Here is a 23,277-nt window from a genome sequence, read left to right as displayed (position 1 = left end):
CCAGTTATTATTGTATATCAATGGAGGACTGTATTGTGCACAGCCCAGTTATTATTGTATATCAATGGAGGACTGTATTGCGCTCTGCCTGGTTATTATTGTATATCACTGGAGGACTGTATTGTGCGCAGCCCAGTTATTATTGTATATCAATGGAGGACTGTATTGTGCTCAGCCCTGTTATTATTGTATATCAATGGAGGACTGTATTGTGTGCAGCCCAGTTATTATTGTATATCACTGGAGGACTGTATTGTGCTCAGCCTGGTTATTATTGTATATCACTGGAGGACTGTATTGCGCTCTGCCTGGTTATTATTGTATATCAATGGAGGACTGTATTGTGCTCAGCCTGGTTATTATTGTATACCACTGGAGGACTGTATTGCTCTCAGCCTGGTTATTATTGTATATCACTGGAGGACTGTATTGCGCACAGCCCGGTTATTATTGTATATCAATGGAGGACTGTATTGCCCTCAGCCTGATTATTATTGTATATCAATGGAGGACTGTATTGTGCGCAGCCCAGTTATTATTGTATACCAATGGAGGACTGTATTGCCCTCAGCCTGGTTATTATTGTATATCACTGGAGGATTGTATTGTGCTCAGCCTGGTTATTATTGTATATCACTGGAGGACTGTATTGTGCTCAGCCCTGTTATTATTGTATATCACTGGAGGACTGTATTGCGCTCAGCCCTGTTGTTATTGTATATCACTGGAGGACTGTATTGCCCTCTGCCTGGTTATTATTGTATATCACTGGAGGACTGTATTGTGCGCAGCCCAGTTATTATTGTATATCAATGGAGGACTGTATTGTGCTCAGCCCAGTTATTATTGTATATCAATGGAGGACTGTATTGTGCTCAGCCCGGTTATTATTGTATATCAATGGAGGACTGTATTGCCCTCAGCCTGATTATTATTGTATATCAATGGAGGACATGTATTGTGCGCAGCCCAGTTATTATTGTATACCAATGGAGGACTGTATTGCCCTCAGCCTGGTTATTATTGTATATCACTGGAGGATTGTATTGTGCCCAGCCTGGTTATTATTGTATATCACTGGAGGACTGTATTGCCCTCAGCCTGGTTATTATTGTATATCACTGGAGGATTGTATTGTGCTCAGCCTGGTTATTATTGTATATCAATGGAGGACTGTATTGTGCTCAGCCTGGTTATTATTGTATATCACTGGAGGACTGTATTGCGCTCAGCCCTGTTATTATTGTATATCACTGGAGGACTGTATTGCCCTCAGCCTGGTTATTATTGTATATCACTGGAGGATTGTATTGTGCTCAGCCTGGTTATTATTGTATATCACTGGAGGACTGTATTGCCCTCAGCCTGGTTATTATTGTATATCAATGGAGGACTGTATTGTGCGCAGCCCAGTTATTATTGTATATCAATGGAGGACTGTATTGTGCACAGCCCAGTTATTATTGTATATCAATGGAGGACTGTATTGCGCTCTGCCTGGTTATTATTGTATATCACTGGAGGACTGTATTGTGCGCAGCCCAGTTATTATTGTATATCAATGGAGGACTGTATTGTGCTCAGCCCTGTTATTATTGTATATCAATGGAGGACTGTATTGTGTGCAGCCCAGTTATTATTGTATATCACTGGAGGACTGTATTGTGCTCAGCCTGGTTATTATTGTATATCACTGGAGGACTGTATTGCGCTCTGCCTGGTTATTATTGTATATCAATGGAGGACTGTATTGTGCTCAGCCTGGTTATTATTGTATACCACTGGAGGACTGTATTGTGCTCTGCCTGGTTATTATTGTATATCAATGGAGGACTGTATTGTGCTCTGCCTGGTTATTATTGTATATCAATGGAGGACTGTATTGTGCGCAGCCCAGTTATTATTGTTTATCAATGGAGGACTGTATTGTGCTCAGCCCAGTTATTATTGTATATCAATGGAGGACTGTATTGTGCTCAGCCTGGTTATTATTGTATATCACTGGAGGACTGTATTGCGCTCTGCCTGGTTATTATTGTATATCACTGGAGGACTGTATTGCCCTCAGCCTGGTTATTATTGTATATCACTGGAGGACTGTATTGTGCTCAGCCCTGTTATTATTGTATATCACTGGAGGACTGTATTGCGCTCAGCCTGATTATTATTGTATATCAATGGAGGACTGTATTGTGCGCAGCCCAGTTATTATTGTATACCAATGGAGGACTGTATTGCCCTCAGCCTGGTTATTATTGTATATCACTGGAGGATTGTATTGTGCTGAGCCTGGTTATTATTGTATATCACTGGAGGACTGTATTGCCCTCAGCCTGGTTATTATTGTATATCACTGGAGGACTGTATTGTGCTCAGCCCTGTTATTATTGTATATCACTGGAGGACTGTATTGCCCTCTGCCTGGTTATTATTGTATATCACTGGAGGACTGTATTGTGCTCAGCCCAGTTATTATTGTATATCAATGGAGGACTGTATTGTGCTCAGCCCAGTTATTATTGTATATCAATGGAGGACTGTATTGCCCTCAGCCTGATTATTATTGTATATCCAATGGAGGACATGTATTGTGCGCAGCCCAGTTATTATTGTATACCAATGGAGGACTGTATTGCCCTCAGCCTGGTTATTATTGTATATCACTGGAGGATTGTATTGTGCCCAGCCTGGTTATTATTGTATATCACTGGAGGACTGTATTGCCCTCAGCCTGGTTATTATTGTATATCACTGGAGGATTGTATTGTGCTCAGCCTGGTTATTATTGTATATCACTGGAGGACTGTATTGCCCTCAGCCTGGTTATTATTGTATATCACTGGAGGACTGTATTGTGCTCAGCCCTGTTATTATTGTATATCACTGGAGGACTGTATTGCGCTCAGCCCTGTTATTATTGTATATCACTGGAGGACTGTATTGCCCTCAGCCTGGTTATTATTGTATATCACTGGAGGATTGTATTGTGCTCAGCCTGGTTATTATTGTATATCACTGGAGGACTGTATTGCCCTCAGCCTGGTTATTATTGTATATCAATGGAGGACTGTATTGTGCGCAGCCCAGTTATTATTGTATATCAATGGAGGACTGTATTGTGCGCAGCCCAGTTATTATTGTATATCAATGGAGGACTGTATTGTGCTCAGCCTGGTTATTATTGTATATCACTGGAGGACTGTATTGTGCTCAGCCTGGTTATTATTGTATATCAATGGAGGACTGTATTGTGCGCAGCCCAGTTATTATTGTATATCAATGGAGGACTATATTGTGCTCAGCCTGGTTATTATTGTATATCACTGGAGGACTGTATTATGCTCAGCCCTGTTATTATTGTATATCACTGGAGGACTATATTGTGCTCAGCCCTGTTATTATTGTATATCAATGGAGGACTGTATTGCGATCTGCCTGGGTATTATTGTATATCGCTGGAGGACTGTATTGTGCGCAGCCCAGTTATTATTGTATACCAGTGGAGGACTGTATTGTGCTCTGCCTGGTTATTATTGTATATCACTGGAGGACTGTATTGCGCTCTGGTTATTATTGTATATCACTGGAGGACATGTATTGTGCGCAGCCCAGTTATTATTGTATATCACTGGAGGATTGTATTGTGCTCAGCCTGGTTATTATTGTATATCATTGGAGGACTATATTGCGCTCAGCCTGGTTATTATTGTATATTACTGGAGGACTGTATTGCACTCGGCCTGGTTATTATTGTATATCACTGGAGGACTGTATTATGCTCAGCCCAGTTATTATTGTATATCACTGGAGGACTGTATTGTGCTCAGCCCAGTTACTATTGTATATCCCTGGAGGACTGTATTATGCTCAGCCCTGTTATTATTGTATATCAATGGAGGACTGTATTGCGCTCTGCCTGGTTATTATTGTATATCAATGGAGGACTGTATTGTGCTCAGCCTGGTTATTATTGTATATCACTGGAGGACTGTATTGCGCTCTGCCTGGTTATTATTGTATATCACTGGAGGACTGTATTGTGCGCAGCCCAGTTATTATTGTATATCAATGGAGGACTGTATTGTGCGCAGCCCAGTTATTATTGTATATCAATGGAGGACTGTATTGTGCGCAGCCCAGTTATTATTGTATATCAATGGAGGACTGTATTGTGCACAGCCCAGTTATTATTGTATATCAATGGAGGACTGTATTGCGCTCTGCCTGGTTATTATTGTATATCACTGGAGGACTGTATTGTGCGCAGCCCAGTTATTATTGTATATCAATGGAGGACTGTATTGTGCGCAGCCCAGTTATTATTGTATACCAATGGAGGACTGTATTGCCCTCAGCCTGGTTATTATTGTATATCACTGGAGGATTGTATTGTGCTCAGCCTGGTTATTATTGTATATCACTGGAGGACTGTATTGTGCTCAGCCCTGTTATTATTGTATATCACTGGAGGACTGTATTGCGCTCAGCCCTGTTGTTATTGTATATCACTGGAGGACTGTATTGCCCTCTGCCTGGTTATTATTGTATATCACTGGAGGACTGTATTGTGCGCAGCCCAGTTATTATTGTATATCAATGGAGGACTGTATTGTGCTCAGCCCAGTTATTATTGTATATCAATGGAGGACTGTATTGTGCTCAGCCCGGTTATTATTGTATATCAATGGAGGACTGTATTGCCCTCAGCCTGATTATTATTGTATATCAATGGAGGACATGTATTGTGCGCAGCCCAGTTATTATTGTATACCAATGGAGGACTGTATTGCCCTCAGCCTGGTTATTATTGTATATCACTGGAGGATTGTATTGTGCCCAGCCTGGTTATTATTGTATACCAATGGAGGACTGTATTGCCCTCAGCCTGGTTATTATTGTTTATCACTGGAGGATTGTATTGTGCTCAGCCTGGTTATTATTGTATATCACTGGAGGACTGTATTGTGCTCAGCCCTGTTATTATTGTATATCACTGGAGGACTGTATTGCGCTCAGCCCTGTTATTATTGTATATCACTGGAGGACTGTATTGCCCTCTGCCTGGTTATTATTGTATATCACTGGAGGACTGTATTGTGCGCAGCCCAGTTATTATTGTATATCAATGGAGGACTGTATTGTGCTCAGCCCAGTTATTATTGTATATCAATGGAGGACTGTATTGTGCTCAGCCCGGTTATTATTGTATATCAATGGAGGACTGTATTGCCCTCAGCCTGATTATTATTGTATATCAATGGAGGACATGTATTGTGCGCAGCCCAGTTATTATTGTATACCAATGGAGGACTGTATTGCCCTCAGCCTGGTTATTATTGTATATCACTGGAGGATTGTATTGTGCCCAGCCTGGTTATTATTGTATATCACTGGAGGACTGTATTGCCCTCAGCCTGGTTATTATTGTATATCACTGGAGGATTGTATTGTGCTCAGCCTGGTTATTATTGTATATCAATGGAGGACTGTATTGTGCTCAGCCTGGTTATTATTGTATATCACTGGAGGACTGTATTGTGCTCAGCCCTGTTATTATTGTATATCACTGGAGGACTGTATTGCGCTCAGCCCTGTTATTATTGTATATCACTGGAGGACTGTATTGCCCTCAGCCTGGTTATTATTGTATATCACTGGAGGATTGTATTGTGCTCAGCCTGGTTATTATTGTATATCACTGGAGGACTGTATTGCCCTCAGCCTGGTTATTATTGTATATCAATGGAGGACTGTATTGTGCGCAGCCCAGTTATTATTGTATATCAATGGAGGACTGTATTGTGCACAGCCCAGTTATTATTGTATATCAATGGAGGACTGTATTGCGCTCTGCCTGGTTATTATTGTATATCACTGGAGGACTGTATTGTGCGCAGCCCAGTTATTATTGTATATCAATGGAGGACTGTATTGTGCTCAGCCCTGTTATTATTGTATATCAATGGAGGACTGTATTGTGTGCAGCCCAGTTATTATTGTATATCACTGGAGGACTGTATTGTGCTCAGCCTGGTTATTATTGTATATCACTGGAGGACTGTATTGCGCTCTGCCTGGTTATTATTGTATATCAATGGAGGACTGTATTGTGCTCAGCCTGGTTATTATTGTATACCACTGGAGGACTGTATTGTGCTCTGCCTGGTTATTATTGTATATCACTGGAGGACTGTATTGCCCTCAGCCTGGTTATTATTGTATATCACTGGAGGATTGTATTGTGCTCAGCCTGGTTATTATTGTATATCACTGGAGGACTGTATTGCCCTCAGCCTGGTTATTATTGTATATCAATGGAGGACTGTATTGTGCGCAGCCCAGTTATTATTGTATATCAATGGAGGACTGTATTGTGCGCAGCCCAGTTATTATTGTATATCAATGGAGGACTGTATTGTGCTCAGCCTGGTTATTATTGTATATCACTGGAGGACTGTATTGTGCTCAGCCTGGTTATTATTGTATATCAATGGAGGACTGTATTGTGCGCAGCCCAGTTATTATTGTATATCAATGGAGGACTATATTGTGCTCAGCCTGGTTATTATTGTATATCACTGGAGGACTGTATTATGCTCAGCCCTGTTATTATTGTATATCACTGGAGGACTATATTGTGCTCAGCCCTGTTATTATTGTATATCAATGGAGGACTGTATTGCGATCTGCCTGGGTATTATTGTATATCGCTGGAGGACTGTATTGTGCGCAGCCCAGTTATTATTGTATACCAGTGGAGGACTGTATTGTGCTCTGCCTGGTTATTATTGTATATCACTGGAGGACTGTATTGCGCTCTGGTTATTATTGTATATCACTGGAGGACATGTATTGTGCGCAGCCCAGTTATTATTGTATATCACTGGAGGATTGTATTGTGCTCAGCCTGGTTATTATTGTATATCATTGGAGGACTATATTGCGCTCAGCCTGGTTATTATTGTATATTACTGGAGGACTGTATTGCACTCGGCCTGGTTATTATTGTATATCACTGGAGGACTGTATTATGCTCAGCCCAGTTATTATTGTATATCACTGGAGGACTGTATTGTGCTCAGCCCAGTTACTATTGTATATCCCTGGAGGACTGTATTATGCTCAGCCCTGTTATTATTGTATATCAATGGAGGACTGTATTGCGCTCTGCCTGGTTATTATTGTATATCAATGGAGGACTGTATTGTGCTCAGCCTGGTTATTATTGTATATCACTGGAGGACTGTATTGCGCTCTGCCTGGTTATTATTGTATATCACTGGAGGACTGTATTGTGCGCAGCCCAGTTATTATTGTATATCAATGGAGGACTGTATTGTGCGCAGCCCAGTTATTATTGTATATCAATGGAGGACTGTATTGTGCGCAGCCCAGTTATTATTGTATATCAATGGAGGACTGTATTGTGCACAGCCCAGTTATTATTGTATATCAATGGAGGACTGTATTGCGCTCTGCCTGGTTATTATTGTATATCACTGGAGGACTGTATTGTGCGCAGCCCAGTTATTATTGTATATCAATGGAGGACTGTATTGTGCGCAGCCCAGTTATTATTGTATACCAATGGAGGACTGTATTGCCCTCAGCCTGGTTATTATTGTATATCACTGGAGGATTGTATTGTGCTCAGCCTGGTTATTATTGTATATCACTGGAGGACTGTATTGTGCTCAGCCCTGTTATTATTGTATATCACTGGAGGACTGTATTGCGCTCAGCCCTGTTGTTATTGTATATCACTGGAGGACTGTATTGCCCTCTGCCTGGTTATTATTGTATATCACTGGAGGACTGTATTGTGCGCAGCCCAGTTATTATTGTATATCAATGGAGGACTGTATTGTGCTCAGCCCAGTTATTATTGTATATCAATGGAGGACTGTATTGTGCTCAGCCCGGTTATTATTGTATATCAATGGAGGACTGTATTGCCCTCAGCCTGATTATTATTGTATATCAATGGAGGACATGTATTGTGCGCAGCCCAGTTATTATTGTATACCAATGGAGGACTGTATTGCCCTCAGCCTGGTTATTATTGTATATCACTGGAGGATTGTATTGTGCCCAGCCTGGTTATTATTGTATACCAATGGAGGACTGTATTGTGCTCAGCCCTGTTATTATTGTATATCACTGGAGGACTGTATTGCGCTCAGCCCTGTTATTATTGTATATCACTGGAGGACTGTATTGCCCTCTGCCTGGTTATTATTGTATATCACTGGAGGACTGTATTGTGCGCAGCCCAGTTATTATTGTATATCAATGGAGGACTGTATTGTGCTCAGCCCAGTTATTATTGTATATCAATGGAGGACTGTATTGCCCTCAGCCTGGTTATTATTGTATATCACTGGAGGATTGTATTGTGCCCAGCCTGGTTATTATTGTATATCACTGGAGGACTGTATTGCCCTCAGCCTGGTTATTATTGTATATCACTGGAGGATTGTATTGTGCTCAGCCTGGTTATTATTGTATATCAATGGAGGACTGTATTGTGCTCAGCCTGGTTATTATTGTATATCACTGGAGGACTGTATTGTGCTCAGCCCTGTTATTATTGTATATCACTGGAGGACTGTATTGCGCTCAGCCCTGTTATTATTGTATATCACTGGAGGACTGTATTGCCCTCAGCCTGGTTATTATTGTATATCACTGGAGGATTGTATTGTGCTCAGCCTGGTTATTATTGTATATCACTGGAGGACTGTATTGCCCTCAGCCTGGTTATTATTGTATATCAATGGAGGACTGTATTGTGCGCAGCCCAGTTATTATTGTATATCAATGGAGGACTGTATTGTGCACAGCCCAGTTATTATTGTATATCAATGGAGGACTGTATTGCGCTCTGCCTGGTTATTATTGTATATCACTGGAGGACTGTATTGTGCGCAGCCCAGTTATTATTGTATATCAATGGAGGACTGTATTGTGCTCAGCCCTGTTATTATTGTATATCAATGGAGGACTGTATTGTGTGCAGCCCAGTTATTATTGTATATCACTGGAGGACTGTATTGTGCTCAGCCTGGTTATTATTGTATATCACTGGAGGACTGTATTGCGCTCTGCCTGGTTATTATTGTATATCAATGGAGGACTGTATTGTGCTCAGCCTGGTTATTATTGTATACCACTGGAGGACTGTATTGTGCTCTGCCTGGTTATTATTGTATATCACTGGAGGACTGTATTGCCCTCAGCCTGGTTATTATTGTATATCACTGGAGGATTGTATTGTGCTCAGCCTGGTTATTATTGTATATCACTGGAGGACTGTATTGCCCTCAGCCTGGTTATTATTGTATATCAATGGAGGACTGTATTGTGCGCAGCCCAGTTATTATTGTATATCAATGGAGGACTGTATTGTGCGCAGCCCAGTTATTATTGTATATCAATGGAGGACTGTATTGTGCTCAGCCTGGTTATTATTGTATATCACTGGAGGACTGTATTGTGCTCAGCCTGGTTATTATTGTATATCAATGGAGGACTGTATTGTGCGCAGCCCAGTTATTATTGTATATCAATGGAGGACTATATTGTGCTCAGCCTGGTTATTATTGTATATCACTGGAGGACTGTATTATGCTCAGCCCTGTTATTATTGTATATCACTGGAGGACTATATTGTGCTCAGCCCTGTTATTATTGTATATCAATGGAGGACTGTATTGCGATCTGCCTGGGTATTATTGTATATCGCTGGAGGACTGTATTGTGCGCAGCCCAGTTATTATTGTATACCAGTGGAGGACTGTATTGTGCTCTGCCTGGTTATTATTGTATATCACTGGAGGACTGTATTGCGCTCTGGTTATTATTGTATATCACTGGAGGACATGTATTGTGCGCAGCCCAGTTATTATTGTATATCACTGGAGGATTGTATTGTGCTCAGCCTGGTTATTATTGTATATCATTGGAGGACTATATTGCGCTCAGCCTGGTTATTATTGTATATTACTGGAGGACTGTATTGCACTCGGCCTGGTTATTATTGTATATCACTGGAGGACTGTATTATGCTCAGCCCAGTTATTATTGTATATCACTGGAGGACTGTATTGTGCTCAGCCCAGTTACTATTGTATATCCCTGGAGGACTGTATTATGCTCAGCCCTGTTATTATTGTATATCAATGGAGGACTGTATTGCGCTCTGCCTGGTTATTATTGTATATCAATGGAGGACTGTATTGTGCTCAGCCTGGTTATTATTGTATATCACTGGAGGACTGTATTGCGCTCTGCCTGGTTATTATTGTATATCACTGGAGGACTGTATTGTGCGCAGCCCAGTTATTATTGTATATCAATGGAGGACTGTATTGTGCGCAGCCCAGTTATTATTGTATATCAATGGAGGACTGTATTGTGCGCAGCCCAGTTATTATTGTATATCAATGGAGGACTGTATTGTGCACAGCCCAGTTATTATTGTATATCAATGGAGGACTGTATTGCGCTCTGCCTGGTTATTATTGTATATCACTGGAGGACTGTATTGTGCGCAGCCCAGTTATTATTGTATATCATTGGAGGACTGTATTGTGCTCAGCCCTGTTATTATTGTATATCAATGGAGGACTGTATTGTGTGCAGCCCAGTTATTATTGTATATCACTGGAGGACTGTATTGTGCTCAGCCTGGTTATTATTGTATATCACTGGAGGACTGTATTGCGCTCTGCCTGGTTATTATTGTATATCAATGGAGGACTGTATTGTGCTCAGCCTGGTTATTATTGTATACCACTGGAGGACTGTATTGCTCTCAGCCTGGTTATTATTGTATATCACTGGAGGACTGTATTGCGCACAGCCCGGTTATTATTGTATATCAATGGAGGACTGTATTGCCCTCAGCCTGATTATTATTGTATATCAATGGAGGACTGTATTGTGCGCAGCCCAGTTATTATTGTATACCAATGGAGGACTGTATTGCCCTCAGCCTGGTTATTATTGTATATCACTGGAGGATTGTATTGTGCTCAGCCTGGTTATTATTGTATATCACTGGAGGACTGTATTGTGCTCAGCCCTGTTATTATTGTATATCACTGGAGGACTGTATTGCGCTCAGCCCTGTTGTTATTGTATATCACTGGAGGACTGTATTGCCCTCTGCCTGGTTATTATTGTATATCACTGGAGGACTGTATTGTGCGCAGCCCAGTTATTATTGTATATCAATGGAGGACTGTATTGTGCTCAGCCCAGTTATTATTGTATATCAATGGAGGACTGTATTGTGCTCAGCCCGGTTATTATTGTATATCAATGGAGGACTGTATTGCCCTCAGTCTGATTATTATTGTATATCAATGGAGGACATGTATTGTGCGCAGCCCAGTTATTATTGTATACCAATGGAGGACTGTATTGCCCTCAGCCTGGTTATTATTGTATATCACTGGAGGATTGTATTGTGCCCAGCCTGGTTATTATTGTATACCAATGGAGGACTGTATTGCCCTCAGCCTGGTTATTATTGTATATCACTGGAGGATTGTATTGTGCTCAGCCTGGTTATTATTGTATATCACTGGAGGACTGTATTGCCCTCAGCCTGGTTATTATTGTATATCACTGGAGGACTGTATTGTGCTCAGCCCTGTTATTATTGTATATCACTGGAGGACTGTATTGCGCTCAGCCCTGTTATTATTGTATATCACTGGAGGACTGTATTGCCCTCTGCCTGGTTATTATTGTATATCACTGGAGGACTGTATTGTGCGCAGCCCAGTTATTATTGTATATCAATGGAGGACTGTATTGTGCTCAGCCCAGTTATTATTGTATATCAATGGAGGACTGTATTGTGCTCAGCCCGGTTATTATTGTATATCAATGGAGGACTGTATTGCCCTCAGCCTGATTATTATTGTATATCAATGGAGGACATGTATTGTGCGCAGCCCAGTTATTATTGTATACCAATTGAGGACTGTATTGCCCTCAGCCTGGTTATTATTGTATATCACTGGAGGATTGTATTGTGCCCAGCCTGGTTATTATTGTATATCACTGGAGGACTGTATTGCCCTCAGCCTGGTTATTATTGTATATCACTGGAGGATTGTATTGTGCTCAGCCTGGTTATTATTGTATATCACTGGAGGACTGTATTGCCCTCAGCCTGGTTATTATTGTATATCACTGGAGGACTGTATTGTGCTCAGCCCTGTTATTATTGTATATCACTGGAGGACTGTATTGCGCTCAGCCCTGTTATTATTGTATATCACTGGAGGACTGTATTGCCCTCAGCCTGGTTATTATTGTATATCACTGGAGGATTGTATTGTGCTCAGCCTGGTTATTATTGTATATCACTGGAGGACTGTATTGCCCTCAGCCTGGTTATTATTGTATATCAATGGAGGACTGTATTGTGCGCAGCCCAGTTATTATTGTATATCAATGGAGGACTGTATTGTGCGCAGCCCAGTTATTATTGTATATCAATGGAGGACTGTATTGTGCACAGCCCAGTTATTATTGTATATCAATGGAGGACTGTATTGCGCTCTGCCTGGTTATTATTGTATATCACTGGAGGACTGTATTGTGTGCAGCCCAGTTATTATTGTATATCACTGGAGGACTGTATTGTGCTCAGCCTGGTTATTATTGTATATCACTGGAGGACTGTATTGCGCTCTGCCTGGTTATTATTGTATATCAATGGAGGACTGTATTGTGCTCAGCCTGGTTATTATTGTATATCACTGGAGGACTGTATTGCGCTCAGCCTGATTATTATTGTATATCAATGGAGGACTGTATTGTGCGCAGCCCAGTTATTATTGTATACCAATGGAGGACTGTATTGCCCTCAGCCTGGTTATTATTGTATATCACTGGAGGATTGTATTGTGCTGAGCCTGGTTATTATTGTATATCACTGGAGGACTGTATTGCCCTCAGCCTGGTTATTATTGTATATCACTGGAGGACTGTATTGTGCTCAGCCCTGTTATTATTGTATATCACTGGAGGACTGTATTGCGCTCAGCCCTGTTTCTCTATCGTCCTAAGTGGATGCTGGGGTTCCTGAAAGGACCATGGGGAATAGCGGCTCCGCAGGAGACAGGGCACAAAAAAGTAAAGCTTTACTAGGTCAGGTGGTGTGCACTGGCTCCTCCCCCTATGACCCTCCTCCAGACTCCAGTTAGATTTTGTGCCCGAACGAGAAGGGTGCAATCTAGGTGGCTCTCCTAAAGAGCTGCTTAGAGAAAGTTTAGTTTAGGTTTTTTTCTTTACAGTGAGTCCTGCTGGCAACAGGATCACTGCAACGTGGGACTTAGGGGGAAAGTAGTAAACTCACCTGCATGCAGAGTGGATTTGCTGCTTGGCTACTGGACACCATTAGCTCCAGAGGGATCGAACACAGGCCCAGCCGTGGAGTCCGGTCCCGGAGCCGCGCCGCCGACCCCCTTGCAGATGCTGAAGCGTGAAGAGGTCCGGAAACCGGCGGCTGAAGACTCCTCAGTCTTCATAAGGTAGCGCACAGCACTGCAGCTGTGCGCCATTTTCCTCTCAGCACACTTCACTGGGCAGTCACTGAGGGTGCAGAGCGCTGGGGGGGGGCGCTCTGAGAGGCAAATATAAACCTTATACAAGGCTAAAAATACCTCACATATAGCCCATAGGGGCTATATGGAGATATTTAACCCCTGCCTGACTGGAAAAATAGCGGGAGAAGAACCCGCCGAAAAAGGGGCGGGGCCTATCTCCTCAGCACACGGCGCCATTTTCTGTCACAGCTCCGCTGGTCAGAACGGCTCCCAGGTCTCTCCCCTGCACTGCACTACAGAAACAGGGTAAAACAGAGAGGGGGGGCACATTAATGGCTATATATATATATATTAAAGCAGCTATAAGGGAGCACTTAATATAAGGATATCCCTTGTATATATAGCGCTTTGTGGTGTGTGCTGGCAGACTCTCCCTCTGTCTCCCCAAAAGGGCTAGTGGGTCCTGTCTTCATTAGAGCATTCCCTGTGAGTTTGCGGTGTGTGTCGGTACGTGGTGTCGACATGTATGAGGACGATATTGGTGTGGAGGCGGAGCAATTGCCAAATATGCAGATGTCACCCCCCAGGGGGTCGACACCAGAATGGATGCCTTTATTTGTGGAATTACGTGATGGTTTATCTTCCCTTAAACAGTCAGTTGAGGACATGAGGCGGCCGGACAATCAATTAATGCCTGTCCAGGCGCCTCAAACACCGTCAGGGGCTGTAAAACGCCCTTTGCCTCAGTCGGTCGACACAGACCCAGACACGGGCACTGATTCCAGTGACGACGGTAGAAATTCAAACGTATTTTCCAGTAGGGCCACACGTTATATGATTTTGGCAATGAAGGAGACGTTACATTTAGCTGATACTACAGATACCGTAAAACAGGGTATTATGTATGGTGTGAAAAAACTACAAACAGTTTTTCCTGAATCAGAAGAATTAAATGACGTGTGTGATGAAGCGTGGGTTGCTCCTGATAAAAAGTTGATAATTTCAAAAAAGTTATTGGCATTATACCCTTTCCCGCCAGAGGTTAGGGCGCGCTGGGAAACACCCCCTAAGGTGGACAAGGCGCTCACACGCTTATCCAAACAAGTGGCGTTACCCTCTCCTGAGACGGCCGCACTTAAGGATCCATCAGATAGAAAGATGGAAGTTATTCAAAAGAATATATACACACATGCAGGTGTTATACTACGACCAGCTATAGCAACTGCCTGGATGTGCAGTGCTGGAGTAGTTTGGTCAGAATCCCTGATTGAAAATATTGATACCCTAGATAGGGACAATGTTTTACTGTCGTTAGAACAAATAAAGGATGCATTTATCTATATGCGTGATGCACAGAGGGATATTTGCACACTGGCATCTCGGGTGAGTGCTATGTCCATTTCAGCCAGAAGAGCCTTATGGACACGACAGTGGACAGGCGATGCGGATTCAAAACGTCACATGGAGGTTTTGCCGTATAAAGGGGAGGAGTTATTTGGAGTTGGTCTATCAGACTTGGTGGCCACGGCTACTGCCGGGAAATCCACTTTTTTACCTCAAGTCACTCCCCAACAGAGAAAGGCACCGACCTTTCAACCGCAGCCTTTTCGCTCCTACAAAAATAAGAGAGCGAAGGGCTTGTCGTACCTGCCACGAGGCAGAGGAAGAGGGAAGAGACACCAACAGGCAGCTCCTTCCCAGGAACAGAAGCCCTCCCCGGCTCCTGCAAAAACCTCAGCATGACGCTGGGGCCTCTCAAGCGGACTCGGGGACAGTGGGGGGCCGTCTCAAAAATTACAGCGCGCAGTGGGCTCACTCGCAGGTAGACCCCTGGATCCTGCAGATAATATCTCAGGGGTACAGGTTGGAATTAGAGACGGATCCTCCTCATCGTTTCCTGAAGTCTGCCTTACCAACCGTCTCTTCCGAAAGGGAGAGGGTGTTGGAAGCCATTCACAAGCTGTACGCTCAGCAGGTGATAGTCAAAGTACCCCTATTACAACAAGGAAAGGGGTATTATTCCACTCTATTTGTGGTACCGAAGCCGGATGGCTCGGTAAGGCCTATTCTAAATCTGAAGTCCTTGAACCTCTACATAAAAAAGTTCAAGTTCAAGATGGAGTCACTCAGAGCAGTGATAGCGAACCTGGAAGAAGGGGACTTTATGGTATCCTTGGACATCAAGGATGCGTATCTACACGTTCCGATTTACCCCGCACACCAGGGGTACCTCAAGTTCATTGTTCAAAACTGTCACTATCAGTTTCAGACGCTGCCGTTCGGATTGTCCACGGCGCCTCGGGTCTTTACCAAGGTAATGGCCGAGATGATGATTCTTCTTCGAAGAAAAGGCGTATTAGTTATCCCATACTTGGACGATCTCCTAATAAGGGCAAGGTCCAGAGAACAGCTGGAGACAGCTTTAGCACTATCTCAAGAGGTGCTAAGACAACACGGGTGGATTCTGAATATTCCAAAATCCCATTTAATCCCGACAACTCGTCTGCTGTTCCTAGGAATGATTCTGGACACGGTTCAGAAAAAGGTTTTCCTTCCAGAGGAAAAAGCCAAGGAGTTATCCGATCTGGTCAGGAACCTCCTAAAACCAGGAAAAGTGTCAGTACATCAATGCACAAGAGTCCTGGGAAAAATGGTGGCTTCTTACGAAGCAATTCCATTCGGCAGATTCCATGCAAGAATATTCCAAAGGGATCTGTTGGACAAATGGTCAGGGTCGCATCTGCAGATGCACCTGCGAATAACCCTGTCACCAAAGACAAGGGTGTCACTTCTGTGGTGGTTGCAGAAGGCTCACCTATTAGAAGGCCGCAGATTCGGCATTCAGGATTGGATCCTGGTGACCACGGACGCCAGCCTGAGAGGCTGGGGAGCAGTCACACAAGGAAGAAACTTCCAGGGAGTATGGACGAGTCTGGAAAAGTCTCTTCACATAAACATTCTGGAACTAAGAGCAATCTACAATGCTCTAAGCCAGGCGGAACTTCTCCTGCAAGGAAAGCCGGTGTTGATTCAGTCGGACAACATCACGGCGGTCGCCCATGTAAACAGGCAGGGCGGCACAAGAAGCAGGAGTGCAATGGCAGAAGCTGCCAAGATTCTTCGCTGGGCGGAGAATCACGTGATAGCACTGTCAGCAGTGTTCATCCCGGGCGTGGACAACTGGGAAGCAGACTTCCTCAGCAGACACGATCTTCATCCGGGAGAGTGGGGTCTACATCCAGAAGTCTTCAACATGTTAATAGACCGTTGGGAAAGACCAATTGTAGACATGATGGCGTCTCGCCTCAACAAGAAACTGGACAAATATTGCGCCAGGTCAAGAGATCCACAGGCAATAGCTGTGGACGCACTGGTAACTCCTTGGGTGTACCAGTCAGTGTATGTGTTTCCTCCTCTGCCGCTCATACCAAAGGTATTGAAGATCATACGGCAAAGAAGAGTAAGAACAATACTAGTGGTTCCGGATTGGCCGAGAAGGACTTGGTATCCGGAACTTCAAGAGATGCTCACGGACGAACCGTGGCCTCTACCTCTGAGAAGGGACCTGCTACAGCAGGGTCCCTGTCTTTTTCAAGACTTACCGCGGCTGCGTTTGACGGCATGGCGGTTGAACGCCAGATCCTAAAAGGGAAAGGCATTCCAGAAGAAGTCATTCCTACCTTGATTAAGGCACGGAAGGAAGTCACCGTGAAACATTATCACCGCATTTGGCGAAAATATGTAGCGTGGTGCGAGGATCGGAGGGTTCCGACGGAGGAATTCCAACTGGGTCGTTTCCTACATTTCCTGCAATCAGGATTATCTATGGGTCTCAAATTGGGATCCATTAAGGTTCAAATTTCGGCCCTGTCAATATTCTTCCAAAAAGAATTGGCCTCTGTCCCTGAGGTCCAGACTTTTGTCAAGGGAGTACTGCATATACAGCCTCCTGTGGTGCCTCCGGTGGCACCGTGGGATCTAAATGTAGTTTTAGATTTCCTCAAATCCCATTGGTTTGAACCATTGAAAAAGGTGGATTTGAAATATCTCACATTGAAAGTGACTATGTTACTAGCCCTGGCCTCTGCCAGGAGAGTATCTGAATTGGCGGCTTTATCTTATAAAAGTCCTTATCTAATCTTCCATTCGGATAGGGCAGAACTGCGGACTCGTCCGCATTTTCTCCCTAAAGTGGTATCAGCATTTCATCTGAACCAACCTATTGTGGTGCCTGCGGCCACTAGCGACTTGGAGGACTCCAAGTTGTTGGACGTTGTCAGAGCCTTAAAAATATACATTGCAAGGACGGCTGGAGTCAGAAAATCTGACTCGCTGTTTATATTGTATGCACCCAACAAGTTGGGCGCACCTGCTTCTAAGCAGTCGATTGCTCGTTGGATTTGTAACACAATTCAACTTGCACATTCTGTGGCAGGCCTGCCACAGCCTAAAACTGTAAAAGCCCACTCCACAAGGAAGGTGGGCTCATCTTGGGCGGCTGCCCGAGGGGTCTCGGCATTACAACTCTGCCGAGCAGCTACGTGGTCGGGGGAGAACACGTTTGTAAAATTTTACAAATTTGATACCCTGGCAAAGGAGGACCTGGAGTTCTCTCATTCGGTGCTGCAGAGTCATCCGCACTCTCCCGCCCGTTTGGGAGCTTTGGTATAATCCCCATGGTCCTTTCAGGAACCCCAGCATCCACTTAGGACGATAGAGAAAATAAGAATTTACTTACCGATAATTCTATTTCTCGGAGTCCGTAGTGGATGCTGGGCGCCCATCCCAAGTGCGGATTATCTGCAATACTTGTACATAGTTATTGTTAACTAATTCGGGTTATTGTTAAGGAGCCATCTTTAAGAGGCCCTTTCTGTTGTCATACTGTTAACTGGGTTTAGATCACAAGTTGTACGGTGTGATTGGTGTGGCTGGTATGAGTCTTACCCGGGATTCAAAATGCCTCCCTTATTGTGTATGCTCGTCCGGGCACAGTACCTAACTGGAGTCTGGAGGAGGGTCATAGGGGGAGGAGCCAGTGCACACCACCTGACCTAGTAAAGCTTTACTTTTTTGTGCCCTGTCTCCTGCGGAGCCGCTATTCCCCATGGTCCTTTCAGGAACCCCAGCATCCACTACGGACTCCGAGAAATAGAATTATCGGTAAGTAAATTCTTATTTATTATTGTATATCACTGGAGGACTGTATTGCCCTCTGCCTGGTTATTATTGTATATCACTGGAGGACTGTATTGTGCTCAGCCCAGTTATTATTGTATATCAATGGAGGACTGTATTGTGCTCAGCCCAGTTATTATTGTATATCAATGGAGGACTGTATTGCCCTCAGCCTGATTATTATTGTATATCCAATGGAGGACATGTATTGTGCGCAGCCCAGTTATTATTGTATACCAATGGAGGACTGTATTGCCCTCAGCCTGGTTATTATTGTATATCACTGGAGGATTGTATTGTGCCCAGCCTGGTTATTATTGTATATCACTGGAGGACTGTATTGCCCTCAGCCTGGTTATTATTGTATATCACTGGAGGATTGTATTGTGCTCAGCCTGGTTATTATTGTATATCACTGGAGGACTGTATTGCCCTCAGCCTGGTTATTATTGTATATCAATGGAGGACTGTATTGTGCGCAGCCCAGTTATTATTGTATATCAATGGAGGACTGTATTGTGCGCAGCCCAGTTATTATTGTATATCAATGGAGGACTGTATTGTGCTCAGCCTGGTTATTATTGTATATCACTGGAGGACTGTATTGTGCTCAGCCTGGTTATTATTGTATATCAATGGAGGACTGTATTGTGCGCAGCCCAGTTATTATTGTATATCAATGGAGGACTATATTGTGCTCAGCCTGGTTATTATTGTATATCACTGGAGGACTGTATTATGCTCAGCCCTGTTATTATTGTATATCACTGGAGGACTATATTGTGCTCAGCCCTGTTATTATTGTATATCAATGGAGGACTGTATTGCGATCTGCCTGGGTATTATTGTATATCGCTGGAGGACTGTATTGTGCGCTGCCCAGTTATTATTGTATACCAGTGGAGGACTGTATTGTGCTCTGCCTGGTTATTATTGTATATCACTGGAGGACTGTATTGCGCTCTGGTTATTATTGTATATCACTGGAGGACATGTATTGTGCGCAGCCCAGTTATTATTGTATATCACTGGAGGATTGTATTGTGCTCAGCCTGGTTATTATTGTATATCATTGGAGGACTATATTGCGCTCAGCCTGGTTATTATTGTATATTACTGGAGGACTGTATTGCACTCGGCCTGGTTATTATTGTATATCACTGGAGGACTGTATTATGCTCAGCCCAGTTATTATTGTATATCACTGGAGGACTGTATTGTGCTCAGCCCAGTTACTATTGTATATCCCTGGAGGACTGTATTATGCTCAGCCCTGTTATTATTGTATATCAATGGAGGACTGTATTGCGCTCTGCCTGGTTATTATTGTATATCAATGGAGGACTGTATTGTGCTCAGCCTGGTTATTATTGTATATCCCTGGAGGACTGTATTGCGCTCTGCCTGGTTATTATTGTATATCACTGGAGGACTGTATTGTGCGCAGCCCAGTTATTATTGTATATCAATGGAGGACTGTATTGTGCGCAGCCCAGTTATTATTGTATATCAATGGAGGACTGTATTGTGCACAGCCCAGTTATTATTGTATATCAATGGAGGACTGTATTGCGCTCTGCCTGGTTATTATTGTATATCACTGGAGGACTGTATTGTGCGCAGCCCAGTTATTATTGTATATCATTGGAGGACTGTATTGTGCTCAGCCCTGTTATTATTGTATATCAATGGAGGACTGTATTGTGTGCAGCCCAGTTATTATTGTATATCACTGGAGGACTGTATTGTGCTCAGCCTGGTTATTATTGTATATCACTGGAGGACTGTATTGCGCTCTGCCTGGTTATTATTGTATATCAATGGAGGACTGTATTGTGCTCAGCCTGGTTATTATTGTATACCACTGGAGGACTGTATTGCTCTCAGCCTGGTTATTATTGTATATCACTGGAGGACTGTATTGCGCACAGCCCGGTTATTATTGTATATCAATGGAGGACTGTATTGCCCTTAGCCTGATTATTATTGTATATCAATGGAGGACTGTATTGTGCGCAGCCCAGTTATTATTGTATACCAATGGAGGACTGTATTGCCCTCAGCCTGGTTATTATTGTATATCACTGGAGGATTGTATTGTGCTCAGCCTGGTTATTATTGTATATCACTGGAGGACTGTATTGTGCTCAGCCCTGTTATTATTGTATATCACTGGAGGACTGTATTGCGCTCAGCCCTGTTGTTATTGTATATCACTGGAGGACTGTATTGCCCTCTGCCTGGTTATTATTGTATATCACTGGAGGACTGTATTGTGCGCAGCCCAGTTATTATTGTATATCAATGGAGGACTGTATTGTGCTCAGCCCAGTTATTATTGTATATCAATGGAGGACTGTATTGTGCTCAGCCCGGTTATTATTGTATATCAATGGTGGACTGTATTGCCATCAGTCTGATTATTATTGTATATCAATGGAGGACATGTATTGTGCGCAGCCCAGTTATTATTGTATACCAATGGAGGACTGTATTGCCCTCAGCCTGGTTATTATTGTATATCACTGGAGGATTGTATTGTGCCCAGCCTGGTTATTATTGTATACCAATGGAGGACTGTATTGCCCTCAGCCTGGTTATTATTGTATATCACTGGAGGATTGTATTGTGCTCAGCCTGGTTATTATTGTATATCACTGGAGGACTGTATTGCCCTCAGCCTGGTTATTATTGTATATCACTGGAGGATTGTATTGTGCTCAGCCTGGTTATTATTGTATATCACTGGAGGACTGTATTGCCCTCAGCCTGGTTATTATTGTATATCACTGGAGGACTGTATTGTGCTCAGCCCTGTTATTATTGTATATCACTGGAGGACTGTATTGCGCTCAGCCCTGTTATTATTGTATATCACTGGAGGACTGTATTGCCCTCAGCCTGGTTATTATTGTATATCACTGGAGGATTGTATTGTGCTCAGCCTGGTTATTATTGTATATCACTGGAGGACTGTATTGCCCTCAGCCTGGTTATTATTGTATATCAATGGAGGACTGTATTGTGCGCAGCCCAGTTATTATTGTATATCAATGGAGGACTGTATTGTGCGCAGCCCAGTTATTATTGTATATCAATGGAGGACTGTATTGTGCACAGCCCAGTTATTATTGTATATCAATGGAGGACTGTATTGCGCTCTGCCTGGTTATTATTGTATATCACTGGAGGACTGTATTGTGCGCAGCCCAGTTATTATTGTATATCAATGGAGGACTGTATTGTGCTCAGCCCTGTTATTATTGTATATCAATGGAGGACTGTATTGTGTGCAGCCCAGTTATTATTGTATATCACTGGAGGACTGTATTGTGCTCAGCCTGGTTATTATTGTATATCACTGGAGGACTGTATTGCGCTCTGCCTGGTTATTATTGTATATCAATGGAGGACTGTATTGTGCTCAGCCTGGTTATTATTGTATACCACTGGAGGACTGTATTGTGCTCTGCCTGGTTATTATTGTATACCACTGGAGGACTGTATTGTGCTCTGCCTGGTTATTATTGTATATCAATGGAGGACTGTATTGTGCTCTGCCTGGTTATTATTGTATATCAATGGAGGACTGTATTGTGCTCAGCCTGGTTATTATTGTATATCACTGGAGGACTGTATTGCCCTCAGCCTGGTTATTATTGTATATCAATGGAGGACTGTATTGTGCTCAGCCTGGTTATTATTGTATACCACTGGAGGACTGTATTGCTCTCAGCCTGGTTATTATTGTATATCACTGGAGGACTGTATTGCGCACAGCCCGGTTATTATTGTATATCAATGGAGGACTGTATTGCCCTCAGCCTGATTATTATTGTATATCAATGGAGGATTGTATTGTGCTCAGCCTGGTTATTATTGTATATCACTGGAGGACTGTATTGCCCTCAGCCTGGTTATTATTGTATATCACTGGAGGACTGTATTGCCCTCAGCCTGGTTATTATTGTATATCACTGGAGGACTGTATTGTGCGCAGCCCGGTTATTATTGTATATCAATGGAGGACTGTATTGTGCGCAGCCCAGTTATTATTGTATGACAATGGAGGACTGTATTGTGCGCAGCCCAGTTATTATTGTATATCAATGGAGGACTGTATTGTGCTCAGCCCAGTTATTATTGTATATCAATGGAGGACTGTATTGTGCTCAGCCCTGTTATTATTGTATATCACTGGAGGACTGTATTGCGCTCTCCCTTTCAGCTAAAAATCTGTAACAGGCTTGAGCCTCAGCTGCATTCATATAGCCACTTGCCATTGCCAGCACTGCTAGGGTGGTATCAGCCACAGCTCTCACAGGGTCTCCTCTTCCCAGCGTCCTGCCTCGGTGACGCCGGCAATCCCAGCAGGCACCGCTGCTCCCACAGTACCTGGGAGAGATCTCATGAGACTCAGCTCTGCCCCGACGACACCAGGAAGCGCTCCCATCCTAACGCAAATCATTGTGCCGGCGCCGTGCCCCCCTAGAACCCAGCGCTCTAGGCTGCAGCCTAATCAGCCTATTGG

At 43.2% G+C, this 23,277-nt stretch overlaps 1 protein-coding gene across 3 annotated transcripts in view; it reads left to right on the top strand.

Moving 5' to 3' along the window:
• The window catches only part of DOK4 (docking protein 4), a 110,440-nt gene that overhangs the window by 56,153 nt on the left and 31,010 nt on the right, over positions 1–23,277 (top strand). The gene's annotated exons all lie outside the window — the stretch shown is intronic.

This window comes from Pseudophryne corroboree, chromosome 11, assembly GCF_028390025.1.
Source record: "Pseudophryne corroboree isolate aPseCor3 chromosome 11, aPseCor3.hap2, whole genome shotgun sequence".
Taxonomy (NCBI): Eukaryota; Metazoa; Chordata; class Amphibia; order Anura; family Myobatrachidae; genus Pseudophryne; species Pseudophryne corroboree.
This window is presented reverse-complemented; position numbering and strand designations above follow the sequence as displayed.